This window comes from Ctenocephalides felis, unplaced genomic scaffold (genome assembly GCF_003426905.1).
Source record: "Ctenocephalides felis isolate EL2017-DRISC unplaced genomic scaffold, ASM342690v1 CF-g0.4_SCAFFOLD_01886, whole genome shotgun sequence".
NCBI classification, from domain to species: domain Eukaryota; kingdom Metazoa; phylum Arthropoda; class Insecta; order Siphonaptera; family Pulicidae; genus Ctenocephalides; species Ctenocephalides felis.
Genome location: NW_020538040.1, coordinates 174,810,543 through 174,834,473, shown reverse-complemented (window position 1 = coordinate 174,834,473; position 23,931 = coordinate 174,810,543). Strand labels below are relative to the sequence as shown.

Sequence of the window (23,931 nt, the reverse complement as noted above, 5' to 3'; positions counted from 1 at the left end):
TATATATCATTTTGTCCCCGTACTATATGAATAAAATGGTTTTTGCAATTAGTTGCATTATTCCTTAATAAATATGTTATTGTAGTTCCTACTTAACAAGAAGACTATGTTACTGGTAGTCAATGAATCTAAGATTGGTAAAAACGATTGAGATTGTTTACAATATTGTTAAATACATAAATTTTACTAAAAAAAACAAAACAAACCATGTCCTTATCTAATTCGCGTGCCTGGAAAAAGTTTCATACTTCATTTAAATTTTCAGAATTCATCTAGTAAATTTTAACGGCAAAGTTTTCAACCTCATGTTTTTTTTCTATTGCATATCTGATGATAAATATTAATTCAAAAAGTCAGGTATGTATTTTATTTTGATCAATTAAATCAATTTTGACCACAATTTTAATTTTCAATTTCTACATAATATAATTTACTCCAGGTGACAAAATTTTCTAGCTTCGCAGGAACATCGTTATTCAAAAAGTTCAGTAGTTCTTGGTTTGATCATGGACCTCAAAACAAACATTTGGAGTTGGTAAAAGTCACAGGCATTGAAGTTGAAAGCGGTGTTAATGAACCACACGGCAGTCGAAATTTTATTTTTATCACAATTCCGTCATACAGATTTATTTGCACGTTAAAAGATCACATTATACATGTTTTGGTAAGAAGATCAACAAATTTAAATCCTGGCATAATAGAATATTGATTCCGACTGACAAACGTCTACTTTGTCATTCAATTTCATTATTCGAAACGGCAAACTTCAATCTATTCATATTTATTTGGAGATGAGTAAGATTTTATTGCGAACGCGTCTTCAATTTGGCAAACGATGCCGGCCGTGTCATGAAATGTCGATGACCCCTTAAATGTGCTCGTTAACATTAAGAAAAAGTTATAAATGAATATTACTAGTTTGAAATATTATGCAAGGTAAGAATAAAAAGAACTTGTAAGTTCTGTAGACAGTGGTACCCCGACATATGGCATACTCAAAAGTCAGGCCTGAGACGCTGAGACAATTTCTCTTGAATTTAAGGCATTTTTTCTAATGTATATTGAATAAGAACAGTTACATTCTAAACGCCAAATGGCTATAATTTTGATCCCCATTTAGGAGGATCAAATACGGCGTAGAAGAAGATCTCCAGTAAGATACTTCTACTTTCTTAAATAAGATCTCAAGGTTAAAGCATAAAATGTTTGAATTAATAACATTTCAATGTATTTATATTAAAAATTGTTTCGAGATACAAGTGTGGTTACAAAACGAATTGAACTCGTATGTCTGGGTACCACTGTATTTTTTTATTTTTTTAATATAACTTAAATTTTAAATTCACATGTATTCAAGTTGAATATATTGCTAATTTATTATTACAAATTCTTACATTCGCAGAATTTACTTACAAGCAGTAATCAACAAGCAGGAACATCGTCCCAATCTGGTGGTAAAACAACGTCAGAATCGTTGCTGACAATGGACGTTACAGAATTACTACCAGATGTGCGCTTAAAAGAACCAATTTTCAAATGTGATGATCATGCATTTGCAGTACCTACAGCTAGTGCACCCATGAACAAAAGAAGAACTATAACACCTAACCCGCCTCCTAATAATAATAATAGTTATTATAATGCTCAATGTCTCACAGATATTCAAGTTGAGATAATAGGTTTAGAACACGAACTTGAAGAGTTAGGTTTTCTTTCATCATTCCAAATTAAGCAAAAGCTTTTGGTGCAAGAGCATTCAGTCAACGGATACTGTGTAGTTATTGACTTATTTTTAACTGAACTGGAAGGACCCACATCTACTGCCTATTCTATGCAATTGAATCTTGATGAAGCCATTGAAAAACAAGTAAATAAAGAAGATGAAAATATTTGGCCGGTTACAACTCTCGTAATAATTTTTCTTATTAACAATATAAACAAACACTATTCTGGAACATTAAAAGAGATTTCCAGTAGTTATCGTTTCACAGAAAGATTAATTGTACAGAATGGAAATGTCGTTGGTTTAAGAGTGACGAAGACGATGTATCTGCCTAATTATGATAGATTTCTTAAGCGTACGCTTCTCTCTTGGGATATTGGGAATGTTATCGTACAATGTGGCAGAAATGGGCAAATGTAAGTAAAAAGGTATATATCATTTTATATATTTTTTTAAAAAATTGTTTAATTTGCAGACCTGTCATACCAGCTGGCAGAACTCAGCTAAAGTAAGTAAAAAATTTTATATCAGTTTATAAATTTTTTTAAATTTATTTAATTTGCAGATCTTTCCTCCCAGTTGGCACAACTGAGCAAAAGTAAGTAAAGAAGTTTATATCATTTTATATATTTTTTTAAATTTATTTAATTTACAGACCTGTCGTACCAGATGGCAGAACTGAGCAAAAGTAAGTAAAGTTTATATAATTTTTTATAAGTACATTTTTTAATAAAATTTATTTAATATGCAGACCTGTCGTACCAGTTGGCACAACTGAGCAAAAGTGAGTAAAAAAGTTTTTATCATTTTTTATATGTATATTTTCTAATAAAATTTGTTTAATTTGCAGACCTATCTTACCAGCTGGCAGAAATGAGCAACTGTAAGTAAAAAAGTTTGTATCATTTTTTATATGTATATTTTTTAATAAAATTTGTTTAATTAGCAGACCAATCTTACCAGCTGGCAGAACTGAGCAAATGTGAGTAAAGAAGTTTATATCGTTTTAAATATTTTTTTAAATTTATTTAATTCGCAGACCTGTCGTACCAGTTGGCAGAACTGAGCATAGGTAAGTGAAAAAGTCTATAATTTTTTTTATATACATTTCTTTTTTAAGAAAAATATTTAATTTGCAGATCTATCTTACTAGCTGGCAGAACTGAGCAAATGTAAGGAAAGAAGTTTATATCATTTTTTTATATGCATATTTTTTAAAAAATGTTATTAAATTTGCAGACCTGTCGTACCAGTTGACAGAACCATTCGTAGGTGAGTGAAAAAGTTTATATCATTATATACGAGTATATATATATATATATATATATATATATATATATATATATATATACTTTTTAATAAAAATTATTTAATTTGCAGACCTATCTTACCAGCTGACAGAACTGAGCAAATGTAAGTAAAGAAGTTTATATCATTTTGAATATTTTTTTAATTTTATTTAACTGGCTGACCTGTCGTACCAGTTGGCACAACTGAGCAAAAGTGAATAAAAAACTTTATCATTTTTTTATATGTATATTTTTTAAAATATTTTATTTAATTTGCAGACCTATCGTACCAGTTGGCACAACTGAGCAAAAGTAAGTAAAAAAGTTTATATCATTTTTTATATGCATATTTTTTAAAAAATGTTATTTAACTTGCAGACCTGTCGTACCAGTTGACAGAACCATTCGTAGGTGAGTGAAAAAGTTTATATCATATATATATATATATATATATATATATATATATATATATATATATATATATATGTGTATAATTTTAATAAAAATTATTTAATTTGCAGACCTATCTTACCAGCTGACAGAACTGAGCAAATGTAAGTAACGAAGTTTATCATTTTATATATTTTTTAAAATTTAATTAATTTGCAGATCTGTTGTACCAGTTGGCACAACTGAGCAAAAGTGAGTAAAAAAGTTTATATTATTTTTTATATGCATATTTTTTAATGTAATTTGTTTAATTTGTAGACCTGTCGTACCAGTTGGCAGAACTGAGAATAGGTAAGTGAAAAAGTTTATAATTTTTTTTATATACATTTTTTTTAAAAAAATATTTAATTTGCAGATCTATCTTACTAGGTGGCAGAACTGAGCAAAAGTAAGTAAAGAAGTTTATATCATTTTAAATATTTTTTTAAATTTATTTAATTCGCAGACCTGTCGTACCAGTTGGCAGAACTGAGCATAGGTAAGTGAAAAAGTTTATAATTTTTTTTATATACATTTTTTTTAAAAAAAAATTTAATTTGCAGATCTATCTTACTAGCTGGCAGAACTGAGCAAAAGTAAGTAAAAAAGTTTATCATTTTTTTATGTGTATATTTTTTAAAATTTTTAAAATATTTTATTTAATTTGCAGACCTATCGTACCAGTTGGCACAACTGAGCAAAAGTAAGTAAAAAAGTTTATATCATTTTTTATATGCATATTTTTTAAAAATATTATTTAATTTGCAGACCTGTCGTACCAGTTGACAGAACCATTCGTAGGTGATTGAAGAAGTTTATATATATATTTTATATATATTTTAATAAAAATTATTTAATTTGCAGACCTATCTTACCAGCTGGCAGAATTGAGCAAATGTAAGTAAAGAAGTTTATATCATTTTATATATTTTTTAAAATTTATTTAATTCGCAGACCTGTCGTACCAGTTGGCAGAACTGAGCAAAAGTAAGTAAAACAGTTTATCATTTTTTATATGTATATTTTTAACAAAAATTATTTAAATTTCAGACCTATCGTACCAGTTGGCAGAACCATTCATAGGTAAGTGAAAAAATAATCAAATGAAATGTATATATATATATATATATATATATATATATATATATATACATTAGGTAAACTGTTTTCATAATCTCTCATACCAGGCACTTCTGTCTGTCTGAGATATGGTAATAATGTATATATATATATATATACATATATATATATATATATATATATATATATATATATATATATATATAAATTAAAAAAAAGTTTATATCATTTTTTATATATATTTTAAAAAAAAAATCATTTAATTTGCAGACTTATCTTACCAGCTGGCAGAACTGAGCAAAAGTAAGTAAAGAAGTTTATATCATTTTATACATTTTTTTAAATTTATTTAATTCGCAGACCTGTCGTGCCAGTTGGCAGAACTGAGCAAAAGTAAGTAAAAAAGTTTATATCATTTTTATATGCATATTTTTTAAAAAATATTATTTAATTTGCAGACCTGTCGTACCAGTTGGCAGAACTAAGCATAGGTAAGTGAAAAAGTTTATATCATTTTTTTATATATATTTAAAAAAAAAATTAATTTGCAGACCTATCTTACCAGCTGGCAGAACTGAGCAAAAGTAAGTAAAGAAGTTTATATCATTTTAAATATTTTTTTAAATTTATTTAATTCGCAGACCTGTCGTGCCAGTTGGCAGAACTGAGCAAAAGTAAGTAAAAAAAATTATCATTTTTTAATATGTATATTTTTTTCAAAAAATTATTTTATTTGCAGATCTATCGTACCAGTTGGCAGAACAAAGCATAAGTAAGTGAACAACTTGATATCATTATATATAATATTTTTAAAAAAAAAAAAAAAAAAATAATTTGCAGACCTATCTTACCAGCTGGCAGAATTGAGCAAACGTAAGCAAAGAACTTTATATAATTTTATATATTTTTTTAAATTTATTTAATTTGCAGACCTGTCGTACCAGTTGGCAGAATTGAGCAAAAGTAAGTAAAATAACTTATATCATTTTATATATATTTTTCAAACTTATTTCATTTGCAGACCTGTCGAAAACAAGAAAACTCCCATGATAACTTATAAGATGCACAACTGCCCGTCATGTCCTTTGAAGTGGAGAACAATTACTCAACTTAATAAACATTTGAGGACGGACCATGATCTAGGCGAAATAGAATGTACGGCTTGTGGTATGGAGAATTTCACTATAGAAACCTTTAAGTTGCATACATAGAATGCCCTAAGAAGAACAAGAAGTACCACCATTACGTATCGTACTAAATGCTAAAGAATAATCTATGATTTTGGCATAACTTCATTTCTTCTTTCTTCAGTTTTTTAAAATTTTTGACTGATAAAAAATATTCCATATCCTAAAAGAAAACAATCTAATATCACCCTTTTCAATTTCAATTGTTTATAATTTTGCACTGATAGATCACCATTGAGGATATTGTTATTGCAAAAATTTAAAAAAAAAACTTTTCAATTAATTATTTGTTAAAATCTTAAGCTCTGTAACACATAGTCTCTAACATATATGAATTATACTAAGTTTTTTAAGCCCAATCATTTGGTTGGAATATTGATTGAAACATAAGACTGTGAATAAAATTTATTAATGTAAACATTTCATAAAATTATGAAATTAAATGTGATTTAAAAATGTCGATAACCCCTTAGATATAAATGAACACTACTAGTTTGTGATATGCATCATAAGACTGACAAAAAATTGTGATAAATTTCAGTATTTTTTCAAAATATTTTTTTAACATCACTGTATCATCGATGTATAAATTGTTATTGATGTTTAAATTCACATATTAAAGTTGAATAGATTTTAAAATCCAATCATTTGCTTGGAAAATTGATTGAAATATAGGGCTGTAATGTTAAAGGTATTTGATTAATTTGTTAGATAATAAATAGCTCGTTTAAGGCAAATTATGAAACGTTTCATGAAAATATTAATTTAAATGTGATTTATATTGTACTGTTTATATCATTCGTTTCTTACAATATTTGAGCATCATGTCTTAATTTTAATTGAATTTCAAACAACTGCAATTAACTTAAAAAAAATAATAAAATAGCTTGTTCAAACCAAATCATGAAACGTTTCATAAAAATATGAAATAAATCGTGATTAATTATTTAGTTATATATTGTACTGTTTATATTATTCATTTCCTATAATATTTAATCTAATATCCATGATGTCTTACATTTGGTGGTAATTGAATTGTGATAAGACTTAAATAATAGTATATAATTTGCAAAATATCAATGTTCTTTAAAGATTAATGAATAATTTATAGTTAAAGAATTACCTTTGATCAAAATGAATAGTATGAACATATTATTAGCTTTAATTGGTAATTAAATATAAGACTGTTTATGTTAATAAAAAGTAGCTGATTTAAGTCAAATTATGAAATGTTTCATGAAAATATTAATTTAAATGTGATTTATATTGTACTGTCTATATCATTCATTTTTTACAATATTTGAGCTGATATTCGTCATGTCTTGAATTTAATTAAATTCCAACCAACTACAATTACTTTAAAAAAATAAATATAATAGAATAGCTTATTCAAATCAAATCATGAAACTTTTCATAAAAATATGAAATAAAATGTAATTAATTTATTTAGTTATATATTGTACTGTTTATACTATTAGTTTCTTATAATATTTGATCTAATATCCATTTTGTCTTAATTTTAATTTAAAATTTTCGAATTTTGAAGACTAATATGATAGTTTATAATTGGCAAAAATATCAATGTTTTCTAAAGATCAATAAATAATTTATAGTTAAAGTAATATCTTTAATCAACAGTATTAACCTATTTTTAGCTATAAGATTTCAATTAAATGTAAGTTGATTTATGTTAAATTATGAAACGTTTCATAAAATTATAAAATAAAAAGTAATATTTTATAACATTTGAGCTAATATCCATTATGTCTTAATTTCAATTGTAAATTTCCAACTAACTAAATATTTGAATTCTGAATAGTACATATTAAATAAAAATATCATATACTATATTACAAATAATAAATAATTTATCGTTAATACTTTTTACATTCATAAAAATTATAGAGTTCTTTTAAGACCGTTAATGTAAATGAAAACTATCTTATTTCAGTCAAATTATGAAACGTTTCATAAAGTTATGAATTAAAATGTTATCACAATTAGGATTAGTTTTATATGTACTCTTCATGTTAAATAATTAGGATTAGTTTTATATCTACTCTTTATATACTTTAAAAATGTGTTTTAAATGCAATTGTGTTTTATTACAACTTTGATATTTAAACTATTTATTATACATAATATAGCCATATTATTTCTATTAACAAGGTACATAAAATTACTAAAACGATTTAATAATTTATATTTTATAATGAATTAATCACATTTACTAGTGTGCAAATATAAATTTATGAATTTATAAATATAAAATTTATAAAGATTTTTCGAACGAATAACATACTTAGAACAGACTTTAAAATTAGAAAATTAGAAACAATAGATTTTTATTAGGTTTTATTTCGGTCTCAAACCTTCAGTACATTTTTCTCCATAGTATAGTATTTGAAGATACATATGTAAAATCAGTTTAAATTTTGTAAAAATAATTTCTAGTTGTAGAATATAACAAAAACTCTTCTGGGATAAAATTGATTGCTAATGAAATCTAGGCGAATATTGCTTTTATAAAATCGCGGGACACAAAGTGAAATTTAGGAACAATCAAAAATTAGTTCAAGTTATTTAACTTCTCTGGTGAACTTTATTTTATAATCAAAAAGTGTTATAATTCTTTTGTATTTCTAAGAAGATATTAGAAACCACGCTCGCATGTAGAATCGCTCGTATCTCAAAGCAATTTTTGCATATCAATTGCATTGAAATGTCCTTATTTCGTTTCAGCACTGTGGTTTTTGTGAAGTTTTTCAAATATAAGTAAATTTACTATTTATTAAATCAATTATTGTTTCTCTCTGTCCTTTCAAAATTTTCAAAAAAATTCTAAATATATATAATTTTTTTTTCAATTTCAAAATTGTCAAAAATGTTTTTTTTTAAAAGTTCTCAAAAAAAATTTAATGCTTTTAAAAATTCCAAATTACAGAAGGAAGAGTTCCAGCAATTTGCCTTAAGGCACGACGCCATGCATCACTAGTTTCATTTTGTCATTCAATTTTTTCTAGAGAACTCTCACGCGCTCAAAACTTGCATCTCAAGTTGTTCCGTATTTGGAAGCAACGAATAGCTCCATTGCTCGTATGTCGGGTCACTCGTAAGTCGGAGCATCAGCCTTTCGAAGGCAAGGATAATGCAATAGAAGAAAAGTGATAGTTATTATTTTTGAGTCGAGGGCACGCGTCCGGAGGCGTCCGGCAATGTGACGTGGTGGAGCGACACACGATCATTCGAGGCGTGAGTTCTAGTAAAGGAGCCAGAAACGTTGTCAAAACAAGAACTTTTGGAAAGCTGATTTTTTGTTTTGTAGTCCTTGGTAGTCTTTTGGTCAAAGTCTGGGTCATCTGGCTGGTGAAAACGGTTGCGTTTATTAGTGCACAGCCAACTTGTGAAGTTGCGATTCCAAAATTTTGAAAGCATTTTAGTCCAATTTTTTTTGACTTCACCAGACTCACATTTTTTGTTGCCAGATATTTTAAATTCAAGGTCAAAGATAAAAAATTGAATAGACTAACTAAGGTTGCTGAAACTTCCCATGCAAGAACTAAGATTTTCAAGAACAACTTTATAATTTTTGAAAAAAAAAAAACTTATTTTTTTCAAAACAATCGCGATGCGTCAGCTGCGTAGAAACAAAATATCGAAGTGCGTAAGCGCCGTGTCGCAGTCTAACGAATATTTTTTTTTTACGGAACTCATAGAAATGTATACTATGAGTGTGTATGTGTAATTAAAATATCTATAAATAATATCTGATAATTAAATGTGCATATTTCTAATGATCATTTTTGACCGCCAAATTGCATTTTTTTGTACTTTTTTTATTGGATCTCCAAAACTACCAAACCTTCCAAAAATCACTAGTTCTTCATTAATATAAATAAAATGTTTTTTGAATAATTCAAATCGGACACTCCGTTCTCTTAAATACTGAGTTACCATTTTTGGCACTTTTTGCTCCGTATCTTCGGAACGACCTAACCTGTCTTGTGTAAAAACTAATCAGCAGGTCTCCTTATCAATAGAAATGAAATGTTTTTTGAATCATTCTAATCGGTTGAACCGTGTTCTCGAAATCGGCGACGAAAATTGTATCCGCACATACATACAGACACACGCACACACATACATAATTTTTTTCTAAGGTAAGCCAAAATGTTCAGAAACCTCTGAAACGTTAAGATATGCAAAAAAATCATTTTACATTTTTTTTGCAATTGCTATAACTTACCCTACGGGAAGTCAAAAATGAAAATTGGACTGAAAAAAACGCTTTCAAAATTTTGGAACCTGCACAAGTTCGCTGCACACAAATAAACGCAACCGCTTCTACCAGCTAGATGACCAAGACTCTAAACAAAAGAACACCAAGGACCACATAACAAAAAATCAGCTTGACTAAAGTTGTTTCACGAAACCGTTCCTAGCTCCCGTACTATTCGATCATCGTCCGATGTGATGTGATGTGTTCTGTTCTGTTCTGTTGTGTTGTGTCTGTCCACCCATCCCGTTTGTATTGGTTTGCACTATATTTAGACGGCGCGGCGTTATGCCAGTGACATAATATTCCGCGGATGTGTACAGATGCGTGCAGTAACCCCGCGGACAGCCTTGGGTACACCGATCGTATCGAATCAATAATATAATGATGTGCTTATCTGAAATGCTTTGGAATGCTATCGATTCAAACGATTTAAATACGATGGAATTTTATTCGCAGATGTGATTTGAAAATATTGTCAAACTGTTTCGATAATTAATACTCCGAGACAACGAGAACGGAACACCACTTTTTTTGTTAAATTTTATTGGCTTCCGCTTTACTGCATTTTTAGCCACCTACATTATTCATATTATTTTTCATCATATTCTATACAATTCTTACGTATATATTTCTTATACATTCATCATATGTATATACTATCTCCTCCTATATCCTAACCTTCCATTCAATTTTCTTTCTACTGATTTTCATTCTTCTTCTTTTTTTCTCAATATGTTCTTCTCATCTTCTAAACTAAACTTCTTTTTTCCTTCTCACTCCTAATACATTTTTTTCTTGTATTCTACAAATCAACATTAACATTCTTAATCTACTTTAATATTTTATATTTTTAATTCTGGTATTGCTGGAGATTAGAACCGAGTTCCTCCAGCGTGTGAGTCGAGAAAGCTACTGAGTGAGCTATACCCGCCACAGGAACACGACTTAAGAAATTGAAACTTGAACTTTTTTGTTTTTAAGATTTTTTTTACCTTTTAGTCCACTGACGACATTTTTTATTTTTAGGGTAGAGTCTGCAGGTAAGAAGGCCCAGCTTTTTCTACCAAAGGTCAAGTTTTTAACAACAATATTTGAAAGTAAAGAGATGTATAACCAGCCATCACATTGATTCGTACAACGTTGCTATCGAAATATAAAATGTTTAAAAATTCATAACAAATGTATTTTCTTTCTTTCTTAGTTTTTTTTGGTCATGAGCACTGTTGTTTAGTTGACGAAACCTTAATACAATTTTCAAGTACACATACGTTATTTTAATTATTTTTAAGATGTGTTGTTAATTTTAAGTTAGATTCAACAGTATTTTATATAACCTCTATGAAAGCTTACACGTGGGTGGGGTAAAAAGGTCCAACTGAACCTTTACTCCGTCAAAGGTGTAAACAATACAAGATAGCAAACAAAACAGTAAATTAAGTTAAAAAAGCTATTTTACAAAAGATAAATTAAATAAATAGTTATTCCAATTCTGCTGATGAATATTTCTGAAGCACTACTACCAGATCAAGGTTATATAGAGTGTTATCTTCGTACAAAATCTGCCCAAGAAATTTATATTTAGCGTTGGTTGAATCATGTAGCTATTATTTCGTAAAATCCCTTTAAAATAAAAAATAAGACATTGAACCTGTATGCCCCCTGAGCGTCCCATTTTACCCTGTCTATATGGTAAAAAGGATTAGGTGACAAATTTTTGAAAAACACATTTCTACAATTATAAATTAGCTCGGAGTTTTACTGAATATAGTCGGATAGTTATTTATTTGATATGTGTTATGTGTTGTGATGTAATTTATTTGGTTGAAACAGTGTAATTACTTAAAATTTGACCTTTTTTTTAAATTAACTCTTGAAACATCATATAAAATTTGATTTTCTAAGTATTTTTCAAATTATTTTTAAAACTCATATTTTTTTGTCATTCTAAACCGGTTTTCGTTATTCTCTATTAAAAAATATTTTTGCAACGCATTTTACAATTTCCTGATAATGCAGCTTCAAATTACTTCTTTTACAGACACATAATTACTCAAAAGGGAAGGCATTGCTTCCTTATGGTTAGAATTTTAAAAAATAATTCACAAAAATTAATTTCAGTTAGACAGATAGAATTGCATTTGAATCATAACTCATCAAAAAGCACAATTTAGGCCAAATCTCTAATTTGCTCCAAATCTCTATTATCATTATCTATTTCCCAGCCCTAGAACTAGCAAGATGTACAGTTCGTGGAGCTAAATGTATAAGAAAGATCATCGAGGCTATATGCATTGCGATGCAATTCAACTGCTTACGACTGACTGCCTGACCCGTATACATAGATTGTAAATTAGTATTTGAACCAATATGGGTTTATTTATACACATATGCATAGAAGATATCTATGAAAACATGGCCAACTATAAATAATTCAACTTGGATACTTTGGAACTAATAATCTTATATTATAACTCAGTTAAGAAGACGAAATAAATATAAGAAAAAGGAAAAAAGGAATAAGGCAAAATAAATACATGATTAAGTTAGGGGACATCCATTATTCACAAAGTATCACGTGGGGGAGAAGGTTATAGTAAGATATCATATGTATTTATTTTTCACCTAAATTTAAAAAAAAAATCCGAACATTTAAAGAAAAATTTTTTACATTTTACAATTTTTTCTCGTAACTAAAAATACACGTAATGTTTGGTGGCAAAGGGTGGATAATTTTTATTATCACTACGTATCACCAAGGGGGAGGGGAGGGGTTATAAAATCCTTAATCCTTAAAAAATCGATCACGTGATTAATGGTCGCCCCCTTATCCGTATAATATATATTGGGAATTTATTTAAGAATTAAACTATTTTATAAATATATAAAAATGTGTTGAAAATCAGTAGAGGGGAGTAGTGTGGCAGCTGGAGTCTGTCTTGGTCAAGAGGTGAAACAAACAATAGAGTCAAGACAACAAGCAAATTGTTCATAATCAGATTTTTGATGCAGTTTTATATCTTTATGAGATAGTTTATTTTATTGCATAAAGTTCCAACAAATTATATTGTGAAAACCAAACAAATTATATAAAAAATAAGACATAACTATCTGACTATGATCAGTAAAACTCCCAGCTATAATTCATCATTGTAAAAAATGTGTTTTTTGCTGTTTCTCAAAAACTTGAAATCTGATCCTTTTTACCCCATAAGCGGGGTAAAATGGGACGGCCAAGGGACAAACAAGCTCGATGTCTTATTTTTAATTTTAAAGAAATTTTACGAAACAATAACTACATAACAAAAATGCAAAATATAAATTTTATGGGTACATTTTTTATAGAAATAACACTGTATATAACCTTGATCTAGTATAATATTTCGTCAAAAATATTCATCAAAAAAGTCGGAATAACTAATAATTGAATTCATCTTTTGTAAAATAGCTTTCTTTACCGTAATTTACTATTTTATATACTATTTTTTATGGTTTACAGTTTTGCCAGAGTAAAGGTTCAATTGGTCCTTTTTACCCCAGTCACGTGCGAGTTTTTATAGAGGTTATATAAAAAACTGTTGAATCTAACTTAAAAGTAATAATACATTTTATAAAAAAATTGAATAACGTATACTTAAAAATTATTTTCATGTTTCGTAAACTAAACAACAGTGCTCACAAGCAAAAAAACTAGTAACGAAAGAAAATACTTTTGTTATGAATTTTCAAACATCGATAGCAACATCGTAAGAATCAAGGTAATAATTGTTGGCTATATATCTTTTGCCTTCTACTTTCAAATATTGTTGTTGAAACACTCATAACTTCACTTGTTTCTGAGATATCGTTAGTGGACCTTTATACTCGCGGACCTTTAAGCCCCGCGTTAAGTAATAAAATTTATATATTTTCCAAATAAATTCATGATACTCCTACTATCCATTATCTCACATAATTAAAAAAGCATGTGCACCTCCTAACGAGTTGCCGAACCGCGTTACGATTGCACAAAATTTTTTTATAAATAGGAATCGTTTTCGTTGCAACAAGTACTAATTAAATAATGAATATGCACGTCGTGTTATAAAAATAAATGTTATATCCGGCCATCAGCTTTTCCGTTTGCTCAGCGTTTTGAATAATTATAAAAATAGCTCAAATGTTGTACCCAATTATACGGTGGGTGCTAACGGTACTACGCGGCAACGCGGAATCATGCACTTTGCGATGCAATAAGATGCGAAACTGATTTTAAGGGTAACGCCCTTATAATACTTAAATATTTTGTGTTTTTTATCGAGGAAACATTTTCTTTTTCCAGTATTCATTAGAATATTGTATGCTATGTTTAAAATGGACAGACAAGATAACAAATGAAGAAGTCCTGATAAGAGTGAGTGAAAAAAGGACTCTACTGAGCAGGATTCTGAAAAGAAAAGGAAACTGGATCGGACCCGTTCTGCAAAAATGAAGAAATGCTAAGAAAAGTAATTCTAAAAAGAAAAGGAAACTGGGTCGGAACCGTTCTGTAAAAAGAGTGCCTACTACACGACGTAGTCGAAGATAAAGTAGAAAACCTGAAAGGAATGAGAAGAAGAATAATTCAAATAATTGACGACTTACGCGAGAAGAGAAATTACAGGGAACTGAAAGCTGAAGCGCAAGATCAGGAAGCATGAAAGCACAAAAATACATAAAACAATATGTAAAAAGTGTGGGAGGGTAGTCAGGTAATAGTATTATTCTTGAAAAGATTAATACTATTCATAGGCCTATTTTATTGGATATGTATATCGTAGAACATACTTCGTTCATGAACCAATACACAACGGAATTTACCATGGACATAACGATTATCGAACAATAGCGAGTTCTTCCGAATGATTCCCAAGCACCCCGAAAACGTTCTAAAAGCTCCCCGAAAACGTTCTAAAAGCTCCCCGAAAACGTTCTAAAAGCTCCCCGAGCGTTTTTATTTGCTATAAAGGCAAATTTTTGAAAAAAAAAATTACGAAAAATTACGAGAATAAAATTTAATAAAAAATATATTTAATATACATATGAAACTTATTGGGTTTTCTTCTGAAAAAAGCCATATTATTAAAAATTATAATCACAACAGCTAATAAAACTTATAGGTACTGATTGATGTTAAAAAAAGATAACATAGTAGAACCTTGTTGAGACGATCATGATTAATACAATTTTCCGCATAACACACCACTTCACGCCTGTCCCTGCGCTTTAAAATACATTGTCCCTGTCTTTTACAAAATCGTCTTAACAGGGTTTCACTGTATATACATATAAATATTGGTCTATCTACGACATTATATATCGGATTAAAATGTAGCTTTATTTATGTACATTAAATTGCATAACATTACAATGCACAAGACTGAGAAGCCAAGGAAATCTGCTTTCACACAAACATTCGCTAGCCGTTGAACCTCACATATAAACTCACATTACTCAATAAAATGACGTCACTTTTTGATGCAAACCTCGTTCGTATCATTGGCATATGGCGATTTAGAGAGTTACACAGTTTTACTCGAAAAATCCATGGGAATAACCACGCCAAGATGAAATCTCAGAAGATGGGTAAAAGTTCGATATTCAATTTACATACAACCGATACAGATATGGAAATTCTACTACTTGACATGCAGTTTGGTGGAAGTACTCAAAATTGAGTAGTTGTAATATTAATTTGATCATGTGGAAGCCTTGGATTCCAACTCCTACGATTCGATTAATGTGAATCATTCCGATGATCTGATATGTTTATTATTTCTGACAGGCTAATGGCATGCACTGCTGCAACTACTATGACTAGTTCAGCTAAACTTACTGAAGTGAACTATATATAGTTTTATTACTTACTAATTGTATACTTCATGCAATATGATTTCTTCATAGAGCAAGGTTGGATAGATAAATGGTTGTACACCAAAAATTTGAGTGAAAAATAAAAATATTAAAATTTGAAATTGAAAGGACATGGTTGATCTGTCAGGTGCAAACAAAGTAATACATGCCAAAGTTTCGCAATACCTAATTATCATACAAAACTGAGGGATACCACTTGTCATTTCCAATTGTGATTAACAAGCATGAAATACTACTTGTCCAGACATAAGTTATCACCGATAAGACAATACTGCCATTAATTTGCCTTAAGTTGACAATCACAATAGTCGAAATTCGAATGAATTATGTATTAATATTATTAATAGCTGGTAAATAATAACTGATTAGCATAGCACCCGTCAGGAATGGACTGCACTGTTACCCGTACTTTGTTAGAGAGACCAACTATTTATACGAGCAATCTATGCAACTTCCTCCAGACATAAATCAATGGCTCTGTTTCGAGTTCGTTCGCGTTTAACTATTTCGCAAATCGTCGAGAAGAAACAAGGATCAGAAATTCAGATATTCAGGCAACGAGCTAATTGTAGGCGAAAGTCTCATAGTACACATCTGAGAAAAACTATTCAGAAAAAAATTCCATTGTTCGGCTAATAAAAATTTATAATAATACCACAGTTAGATCGATCAACTTGTAACTTATAAGGACTTACATCAAATCTTTCAGGAAAGAGAGGTAAACGTGAGTGCTGGATTTTGGTGGTGAGGAGGTAAACTAATATATACTCAACTAATATTGCAGACATATTTTTTAGCAAAATAAAAATCATAATTTCAGAAATTCCGACTTCATCCTCATTAAAGTTTCTTAATCCACCTTTAGAAAGTGCCTACTATTCAGGTAAATTATTGAATCCTATTGCTAGATTAATAAAAATTTATAGAAATGCTATATTTAGGTGAATCAACTTGTAAGTTATAGGGATTTTTATCACAACTGTATACATGAGCCTTGTATTTTAGTGGTAATGAGGGAAGCAAAAGAACCTCTATGAACATCGTTTCAAGTCTCTTAATCTACTTCTAGAAAGTGCTTCTGGAATTGATGAATTTATTGCTTGGCTAATGAAAATTTATAGAAATGTCATATTTAGGTAGACCAACTTGCGACTTATATATATGTCGATAAAACATTTCGGTGAACTTGTAAGATATACGGATTTTAATCAAACATAAGTCTTGGATTTCGATGGTAATGAGGGAAGCAGAAGAACCTTTATCAACATTGTAGACAAAATCTGGAGGATTCAGAAATTTGGACATCTTTTGTCTTAACAAGACTCTTAATCTAGTTTACTTTCTACTTCTGAAAAGTGCATCTGGAATTAATGCATTTTATTGCTTGGCTAATAGAAATTTAAAGAAATACCATATTTAGGATAATCAACTTGCAACTTATATGGATATTCATCAAACATTTTGGAAAAGTGATGCAAACAGAGACGCAGATATTTGGTGAAAAGGTACTGGAATCAAAATATACTCTACTAACATCGTCTAATATTTTTAATGGTCATTTATCTAATAAGAGGAATCGGGCAACAATCCAGTTCTGCTTTTCCGGCTTACAAAAAAAGTATCATTGTAATTGTTCTATAGATTTTTTGTTAATTACATTTCCCTTTACCCAAAATAATCCTAAACTTTTTCATTTTAATTCAACCTTTTCCAATTATAGCCGGTCCCTTCAATACAATTAACGGATTAGCTAATGAATAAAAACCCACTCAATATCCGAAAATTAGGTAACGAAAAATTCAACTCCACAGTAATTTTATTAAAAAAAAATTAAAAAGTTTATTAAATTTGATTGAAATTATATTTTTCTCGGTACTTAAATAGTTTGATTATTTTATATTCATATTAAAAAAAATATTTTAGCAGATGGCATCCAAAATTAATTTGCAGATGGCATCCAAACGCACAATACTCAAATAACAATTTTATCATAAGTGCATCTTTCTCATGTTCCATAGGTAATACATACGTAAAGTTAGGTTTTATGTGTAAAACGCCTGATATTGAAATTTTAAATTGCAAGCACATTGTTGATCTGAATATATTCATGTAAATATGTAAAACAACTCGTTATTACCAACTCATACAAAGATAGACTCGTAACATGGCATTAACATAACATATCTATTTTATGGGAGATAGGCCCCTATAATCCAGCATATATTTCTTGAATAATTTAGGTGAATCAATCTCAAGTTCTGTTGTTTTTTTATTTATTTTTTTTATTATTTTTTTTTTAGTATGAGTAATATTTATTTATACATTCTATAGTATTTTTTATTCTTGTTAAGTGCATATTTTTTAATTTTTTTTATTTATATATATACATTATTTTTATATCTCAGGCAGGCAGAAGTGCCTGGTATGAGAGATTATGAAAACAGTTTTCATATTTGATTACCTGTCTTGATATGATTTTTATTCAAAAATAGTAGAATTGTCCGGGAGGAATATCGGAAAGATAATAAGGATAAGAAAATTTTATATAGAAAATAAAAATAAAAATATTGCACATAATTCGCTTAAAATCTAAAACCGTTATTACATCAGATAATATACGATTTAACATCAAAGAAATCCTATTTATACATTCCCTGCGTTGCTACCGGTAGGTTTTAGGTATTATATCGAGTTAAGAAGAGAACTAGGATGCGAATCCATTCCATTTCCTACATCTCGTCGTATTTCTCATTGTCGGGCGAACAGTTGTAATCCAGCATGAGAGATAGCAACAACGACAAAAATACTTTAATAACAGATTACGCTCGCCTATAAATCCAGAGGATTACACCGAAACGGGTACTACTTGCTGGCTTCTTCAGGTCCTGAATAGAATACAATTACGAGCGTGCTTAGAACAATTTGTTCGTGGGTGTACAATAAGGTATATATCATTTGAGGAAACGGGCGAACTCACGGTGATTTTATTTATAAATGGCTCTTATCGCAATGTAGAGATCGGATGAGTATATCACATACATTTTAAAATTAAGTAAATATGCACAAGGGTAAACAACTTATGTACCAATAGAAGTATAATACCCAAGGGTGGACAACTTATGTACCAATTAATAAAAAATATATTCCCAAGAAATTTTATTATTGCCATTGTAGTTTCTAAGCAATTCTTCGGGTTTGAATCATTCAAATCGGACGATCAGTTCTATCAAAAATAAAATTGCCATTTTTTGCCGCGTATCTTTTTTAGCTGGACAAACCTTTGGCAAAAATTAATCAGCACGTCTCCTCACCAATCGAAATCGTAATCGAATTTTTTTTTAATCAGTCAAATCGGTTGATCTGTGCTCTCGAAATAGTCGAAAATTTGTATCCACACATACATACAGGCTGCGTGGAACGCCATAGACACATTTGCTACCGAAGTGCTAATAGACTTGCGATCTTCGGAAAGAAGAACGAATTGCAATAATTAAGAGAAAAGTATAATCTGAGAGCGAGAATTATAACATTCTAGATCCTCCCCCCATGAAGTTATGCCTAACGACTGTTTCCTTTGGGGACAGAGACGAGAGATAAGCGGAGGTTTTGGTCGATTCTATACCCAGGCGGTATTGAGTCCGACATACCCATACAAAAGACCTAGCATGGGATGCACAAACGCATTTCCTTCACTATGCAAAAACAACACTTCAATTTTTTATAAGGTATGCCAAAATTTTCAGAAACCTTTGGAATGTAAAGATAAACAAAAAATTTCGTTTTGGATTTGTTTGTGATAAATAATACACCTTACCGGAAGTTAAAATTAATTTAAGTTTATATTCAATACTGTTTCTTAGTTATTTCTTTTATTCTAGTAATATTGTCTTCGGCACTTATTATTCTGTAATTTTCTATTACCTTTCATTAAAATTTATCAAGTCATAGTAATTTAGGATAAAAATAGAAATGTTACGGTTCTGTGTTCATATGAGTTAGTAGTAACGAACTGTGAAAAGCTATAAATTTGCTGTGCGATCAGGCGTTATATACATTAAATCTTTTACCAAATTGATCATACTGCAAAAATTGGCTTAACCATTTGAACGTGGAGTTGGCAGATATATTCCTATATTTTTATTAGTTTTTAATTAATGCGATTCAAATGCATAGCACTTATCTTAATCATACATAAAAACATATTCAAAGAATGATTAGTGTCCGTTCTTCTGTAACATGGTTTTAGTCCTATTGGCCAACAGTAGTTGTGGTTTTTACTGATTGAAAAAAATTGGCTTTTCAGAAAAATAATAAAATAACGTATATTACCAAAAAATATCATTAAATATTTTAGTAAACGCTTTTACTATGATCAAAATTCACAATCCATTGAATCATTGATATGATCATTGATTATCAGTTTGTTAACAAAGTTCAATAGCACCTCGTCAGATATAATGAGCTCTAACAAAATTAGAACTACTCAGTTCTACATGTAAAAAAATATTAACAAGATTTTTGTTAAAAGTTCTTAATTTATCGGTTCTTATAAGTTTGCTAACTTTGTCAGATCCTACATAAGAATATATACTTTTGAGAAATTTATTTTTTAACTTTAAAGTCAGATGACACAGTCAGTTTGGATTTGCAAAAAAATCTTAAAATTTGATTTAAATAATTCAGTCCATTTTGTTTAGTGAAAATAAATCAATATTACCTCAAGGCATTTTTTTTTAAGTTTATTAGCCTCTTGCTCTGGACGTTGACGCACATCGTCATGGGATTGCCACGGAAACAAAAATTACGTGCTTGGCAGAGTTCTATTTGTTTTTTTGTGTTATTACAAATTATAAAATGTTTCAAGTCGATATTAAATTAGCTTAGATAATATAGATCATTTTCCGATTTTTATGAGGCATCAAAGAGTGTAACAAACAAATTAAATCTTCCTGGTCCCCTACTTTGTAAACAAAAACAACTATTTTTTACCACAGCAAAAGCAATTATTTTTTGAGTGACACCTATTACTTTTCTTATATTCTTAAGATATTTTCCTGTAAAGTACACAAGCTCATTAAAAACCAAGTTGCAGTTGACCACACTTTATTGCTTGCGTAATACACAGACTGGGTCAAACGTGTCGTAAATCACATTTTCCGATGAGAACATTAATTTTTTATTCAATAAGTAAGTAAAACTGAATTCTGAAAACGTCATATACAGTTGACAACTAGTGATTCGAAAATAGTAATATAAAATTTTTAGACGTAAATAGTACAAATTGTTTTGGAGAATGTTGTGATCAATTGGTAGTTGAATGCAAAAATAGGATATCAAATTTGAAAGTTTAATTTTACATTTCTAATTTCTGGCAAAAAATATTTATTAAATAATTTCCTATGTATCACATTTATAATCAATTTATTAAAATCATCCTATTGTGACCAACTAGTAATGTTCAACTGAATCACTATGGATATAGGTACAAAAACAAAGTTACAGGATATGCAATTAAAAGAAAAAGTAAATTATTATTGTTTTTCTGATTGCTAAAATAATGTAAATGAAAATTATAAAAAATATCCTAGCAACTTTAATTAATTTACTTCCCATAGGGCAAGTTATAGTAATCGCAAACAAATCGAAAATGAAAATTTTTGAATATCTTCACGTTTCAAAACCTTCTGAACATTTTGGCATACCTTAGAAAAAATGGATGTATGTGTGTGTGTGTGTGTGTGTTCGGATACAAATTTTTGTCCACGATTTTTGGGAACACGGATGAAGCGATTTGAATAATTCAAAAAACATTCGATTCGTATTGATAAGAAGACGTGCGGATCAGTTTTTGGCAAAGGCGGGTCTAGCCGTTCCGAAGATATGGGGCAAAAAGTGCCAAAAACAGTAACTCAGTTTTTAAGAGAACGGAGCGTCTGATTTGAATAATTCAAAAACATTTTACTTGTATTAACAAGATGAAGAACTGATCAAATTTTCATGAAGGTAGGTCTAGCGGTTTCGGAGATTTAGTAAAAAAAGTGAAAAAAATGGCATTTGGCGGTCAAAAATGATCATTAGACATATGCACATCAAATTATCAGATATTTTATAGAGATTTTAACAATAAGTATAAATTTTGTTTACATTCCTATGGGTTCCCTACCAGTGTTTATCCGTTAGACGGCGACGCGGCGCTTACGCGCTTCTATATTTCGTCTCTATGCAGTTAGAGCAGTACGATTGCTTTGAAAAAAAGTTCAGAATTTCCAAAATATTTCAAAATAAATTTTTCTTCGAAAAGTCTTTTTTTTTAAAAAAAGTAAGTTTTTGTCAAAAATTTATAGTTTTTCAAAAATCTAATTTTTTCAGAGTAATTTTTTTTTCAAAAATGTTAATCTTTTTAAAAAAAATCATTTTTAGAACGGGAAGTTCTAGCAATTTGCCTTAAGGCACGATGCCATGCGCCCCACTAGTTTTTATAATCAATCCAGCACACATAGGTCTATAATATTTTAAGGTGTACGGTTTGACTATCAACTTTATCACCATGCAAAGTTTCATCAAAATCCCAGAAGAGTAAACCTGAGGTTCTCCTTGTGAGTTGAGACCTTCAACTTATGCAGAGCTTTTACGTTGTCTATGTAAGTATCAATTAATAACGATGGTAAAATCAAATTATCTGTTGCCAATTACTAATTTTATTGAATCTGATTGATTTATAATTTAATTAGCATTAATATTATTGAATTGTGGAATTTGATCGATACCTAGCTGGTGTATAGAGTAAACCATTTTTATATTCCTTCTAAATTGGTAGGATTATTACCCCAAAAACAAAATGTGTTTTTGCACTATTTTTTACTATTATATGTGCTTTACTAACTGGTTTTGATACAGATTACAATATTAGTGCAGATACGGGTCTTAATTCTGCAAGGTCGCACTTTCAAAATATGTTACGTTCGACATGAATAACATGTGTCTATTTGTACACGCATGTAAATATATCGATTATGGATATATTAAAATGCATCCATTAACTTCAGAATATTTTGCGTTTAATTATTTATGTATTTTATATTATGTCAAGGTGCCCTGCCTTAACTTTTACATAAACCTGCAACCGATAAATGCAGCTCCTAAGATGAGAACCGGCGTCTTGCATTTTTACCACGTTTCAAAAGTTTACTCAAGAATTACTAGAAAATACAACCGAGACGGATGGTTTGTAAAATCTCGCTACATTGATACGTATTTCTCGTAGTTCACTATCGGTGATCAAATCTTGGAGTCAATGACCTCATCAAACGTAAATGTACCTAACGAAAACATTCTTACAACATATCATTGACATTTATTTTTTGAGTTTTAGTAACAATAAACGCCAACAGGATGATTGCGCGACCAGTGCAATAAATCTCGAAGATAGAATTCTTTGGATTTTAAGAAACGACGATCAAAAAATGTTGTTAAATTCACACCGTTATTTTTAACGACACATACTCAAAATAACTACCTTTGATGAAGACTTGGCGAGTTATGAGTTAGAATAGAAAGTGTAGCGCGAAATTCATAAAAATTTAAAATTAGATGACCAATTTTCAGCATGTCATGCTTCCACAAATACATGTTTACAATATTAGTCAAAGCCAATAATAAATATAATTTTATCCATTGCAAAACCAGACAGATTCTTATTATAGGAAGACGAACATTTCTGAAGAAAATTGTCAGTAACATGATAAAGTCTGGTAGATCGAACCAATAATTTTTCGAGTAATAACTTACTCTTTGTAAATTAATCAGTTTCTATCAAATTAGCAATTGGCAACAGATAATTAGATTTTCCTAACTATGATAAATTGTTTACAACTAGTATTAATTAAGGCATTTATAAATATAATTTCATCCAGAAAAAAAAACATTCATTCTGGTCATTGAACGACGACATTTTTGGAGAAAATAGTCAACAACATGATCAATGTTGAAATTGTTGAATGACTGATTCGAGTCACCAAAATTGGAAAAAAATGGCTATATATAAATTCAAAATTA

At 29.3% G+C, this 23,931-nt stretch overlaps 1 protein-coding gene across 1 annotated transcript in view; it reads right to left on the bottom strand.

Annotated features, from left to right (window-relative positions):
* Nucleotides 1-23,931, bottom strand: part of LOC113378333 (probable nuclear hormone receptor HR3) — a 134,597-nt gene that overhangs the window by 56,152 nt on the left and 54,514 nt on the right. The window lies entirely within an intron of this gene.